The following is a 4,361-nucleotide window of genomic DNA, read 5'->3' as shown; positions in this document are numbered from 1 at the left end:
TTCTCTAACTCTGCATTTAAGTGATGATTTTGCATTTAATTTATGGGGGAAAAGGCTGACGAGAGGAGGGAGAAGGTGCTTGGTGGAACTCGCTGATTACCTGGATGTTGGTACTTGCGCTGCTGGAGGGAGAGCAGGGGTCTGGCTGAATGGGGCTCGCACGGGGTGGAAGTTACTAGTCCTTGCTCAAGAAATCTTATTAAGTCTTGTGTGAACTTGCTCATCTCTTGCATATACCCGGCCTAGACTAAACCCAAGAGCAGCCCCTTCGTTTTGGATCCCTTTTTCTTCAAGATTGGGCATTTAAAACATCGTTCTTCAAGATAATAAAAGTGGGGGCAGTGATTTCTCCCTTTGAGGGCTGCTGTTTGGTTGCAGTGAGTTTGCCGCAAAGCTGAGCACAATTATTCAGGCTGCGCCAGCAACACACTGGTTAAAACCAGGATGGCTGAAAGTTGAGGATCTTAATTTCTAATTAGCATTTTCCCAGTGGTGCCTGAAGAAAAGCGTTGGGTTTCAGTGCAATTTATGTGGCTCCTGTGCGAGCACGGCAGTTGGCTGCAAATTCCTGCTCCCAGGGATTTGTACAGCTGCATTTTTTTCCTATTTTTATAACTTGCGTTTTGCTCTGAAGATTGTTTTTAATAAAAATAGCCATCCTCAGTCATGTGAGAAAGGTATATGAAACTGCTGAGCTCAGCTAAATTCTTGATGTTATTCTCCAGATGTCTGAAGGAAGCAGGTTTTTCCAAGAGCTTTTTTTTCCCTACTTTGAACTCCAGCCTAAGGAAGGATTTTTTTTTGTGTGTGTGGGTTTTTTGTTTGGTTGGGTTTTTTTTGTTTTCTTGAGGAGGAAAATACCAACAAGTGAGAACAGGGGATTTCTGACTAATTTCCCCATTTGCAGCCTGTTCCGAGGGAGGAGGGCAGTGCTGGTGCAGCTTCTCCTGCTGCCGTTCCCCTCTCACGGTGATGATACTCCTTTTTCCTGTTCCTGTTGGTGTCTGCAGGGGGAATATCTTCCAGTGCATCATAAATTCATTGCAAAAACCATTTACCTGTTGACCTAGTATTGAAACAGCCTGTAGGGACTGATGTTTTCTTGTTTTGTTTTGTTTGTTTGGTTTTTTTTTCCAATTTTTCTTTTTAATGGGATTTGTGCACTGGGAAGTTAATGATTGTCTTTTTAGGATACTAAAAGGCCACCAGGCTTCTGCTTTGGAGATGTGTGGAGTCAGTAGGGCGGAGGGTGGGACCGGGATGTATGTCTCTGTGCACGCGTCTGTCTCAATGCCAGACTCAAGTTTCTGGTGTTTTCTGAAGGGCTTGTGACTAATGGATCTGGATCTCTGTAGCTGCAGATCAGCAGAGAAGACGCTGATGTGACTCGGGACATCTCCACGGGATGTTCTGGAGGAAGAATCTGCCCATGGACAGACATCTCTCTTGACTTCAAGGTTTCTGGAGCTAAGGATGACCCGTCTTTGGTATTTTCTCCTCCCAGTGAATGCTTGTTCTAAGGACTCAGGTCTTTTCACTAAGTCCAGTTAACTCCTGGCTCTCCCTGAGTCCTTTTCATCTGGCTGCCTGTGGGAGGAAACCTGCTGCCGGGTTCCTGCTGCCTTGTCGCAGCAGCTGATAATGGATGGCTGCTCCTGGAAAGCTTTTATCCACCCCCCTGCCCAGTAAAACTCTCCTTAAATAACCTTACAAGTATATTCAGCTGTCGCTATTACCTCTTTGTGGGTGAAAACAGCGTGCCAGGAGGGAGCCAGCATGCTTCTGCTCAGCTTTTGTTACCCTTCAGTGGTTTTGGACGGTGTTCATTTGACTTCGCTGTGAAAATGCCAACTTGTTCCTGTCCCATGGCTAAAAAAAAAAAACCAAACCCATTTCAAATACCTGCATTTTAAGCTGCTGTAGTGCTTGACAGCCCTGAAAGCAAATTTCCTTTAGAAAAGACACTGATGTTCCAGCCGCAGTAAAGTGGTTTTCAGGGCGGATATCTGAATTTGTAGACACTCTTGTTTCTAGAAGAGCAGCCGCGAGGACTTTTGAAGGGGTTTTGCCTTTGCAGTGGCCTGAAGAGGTGCTCCAGGACAGAACCTGCAGCGTGTCCCCTCCGGTCAGCACTGACGGGAGATGGGAGATGAGCTGCTCGTGTATCTGTCACCGCCGTTATTTAATCCCCTCGTTATCCTCATAAGCAACAGCTTCCAGCTCCTCTCTCCAGCCTGGGTTAAGTGTCCCACAATTGCAGGATGTGCCGTGGGTATAATTACAGGCGATGGATGGGAAATAGCTTTTAAAGTCCTCTGAACGTTCGCTTCCGAAGGCCCAACTCTTAAAACTCTTGAGAAGGAGGGAAAAATCAGTTCCTGTGGGAAGGAAGAGATGTTGGGATTATTTTCTTCTTTTCCAGGTTTACCATGAGTGTGTCTCAATGTTTCCCACGTCACAGCTGTGTTTGGAGGAAGGGGACGAGAATGCGCTTGCTTTCTAGGCATTAGCTTTCTCTTGAAAGAGTAGCCAGGAACAGTAGTGTGAGGGGTGATGCGTTCACCCCCTTTTTTTTTGTTGATGCGGATGGACTCTGCTCAAAGGCCAAGATGTTCTCTGGAAGGGGGGGCTCTGGGAAAACCATCATCTGCCCTATCAAAACCCTCTGTTGAAGCCAAGGTTGAAGTGCTGGTAGGAGGGACGGAGCCGTGGTACGGGAAGACCCATGGCATTCCTCTGTGCCAACTGCCCATCTGGCTTCTGCGTCCTATCGGCCGGGGGTTCTCTTCCAGGGACTCAGTTTGGGCCGGTGTCACTGGGTCCTTGTCAGATTTCTGTTTTTAAAGCTGGGGGCCTGAGAAACACAAAAATAGGGGAGACGGGAAGGCGATGTTAAGTGTTTGTGGAGTCCTGCAGCCAGGAGTAGCTTCATCTGACTCAATGCTTTGCCAGAGGTGAATTTTCACGAGGTCAAAAATAATTAATTTTCTGAGTCTTTTTTTTAAAAAAAAAACAACAACCTGTTTCATCTTCCTTCATTCAGGCAAGGTTGTTTGCTCATTTGAGGCAAAAGATGCATCCTCGTCTTGCCTTCTGGAGAGAGAAATGGATTAAAAATGGTAAAATTGTGATATGTTTTGAGACAGGTGAACTGAAGCAGGACTCCCAGGAGGGGAGGGTTGGAGGATGGGCTGGTGCAGGGTGATTCCTCTCCCTGCTCGGCCTTCCTGAGGTTTCCAAAGCACATGCCGTGTGCGGTGATCACTGGGACCAGACACCTTTCCCGAACCACCCTGGGGTGATGGCAGTGACTGCGGGGAAGGAGGGAGAGTGGTGCAGGAGGAGATGCTGAGGGCAGCCATGAACTTCACAAACATCTCCAGGATGCCCTACCCAAATGTCGTCTTTCTTTCCCGCTGTGCCAAGGGCTAAAAGGGAGAGAGGCTGAGCAGCTCCAACGCTTTGGAAGCAGATGCTCCTGGTTTTCTTGGGTTGGTGTGTGTTGCCGCAGCCTGTTAAGTGCCTCACCCCTGGCTCAAGCGTCCTTCAGACCTTGTGTCTCCTGGCAATTTCTTTTATAAATGACAAGTGGAGGGGAAATAAAAGGGCATTAATAAAAGCTGTTGGCTCCTTGCATGTGATGGGGCGGTGAGAGAAGCCTCTGTTACCCACCCGCAAGGGCACAGGGCTGTGCTTTGCCCTGGGCATGGAGTAGCCCAGTGTGGTGGCCCTGATTGCCTGCAGCTGTTTCGGGGTACATCCCACCACTCATTCCCATGACAGCAGGGCACGCCCGGGCACATTTATCCCTGCAGCATCCCTGGTGCTGTTCCTACTGCAGGGGTGGGAAACGTGAGCTCAGGGTGGTGTAATTTCTGCTGCAGAGCAGGGAAGTGGCCCAGAAGACACACCATGAACTGTTCATGCTCTGTTAGCCATGAGTCCCTGATAACATAGAATCATAGAATCATCCAGGTTGGAAGAGACCCTTGGGATCATCGAGTCCAACCATCTACCCTACACTACAAAGTTCTTCCCTATGTCATATCCCCCAACACCACATCTAAACGTCTCTTAAACACATCCAGGGATGGTGACTCAACCACCTCCCTGGGCAGCCTATTCCAATGCCCAACCACTCTTTCTGTGAAAAATTCTTTCCTAATGTTCAGTCTAAACCTACCCTGCTGGAGCTTGAAGCCATTCCCTCTCGTTCTGTCATTAATTACCTGTGAGAAGAGACCAGCACCAAACTCTCTACAGTGTCCTTTCAAGTAGTTGTAGAGAGTGATGAGGTCTCCCCTCAGCCTCCTCTTCCTCATACTAAACAGTCCCAGCTCCTTCAACCGCTCTTCATAGGA

This window comes from Numenius arquata, chromosome 9, assembly GCF_964106895.1.
Source record: "Numenius arquata chromosome 9, bNumArq3.hap1.1, whole genome shotgun sequence".
NCBI lineage: Eukaryota > Metazoa > Chordata > Aves > Charadriiformes > Scolopacidae > Numenius > Numenius arquata.
The sequence above is the reverse complement of the archived record's forward strand: the minus strand, read 5'-3'. Positions refer to the sequence as shown.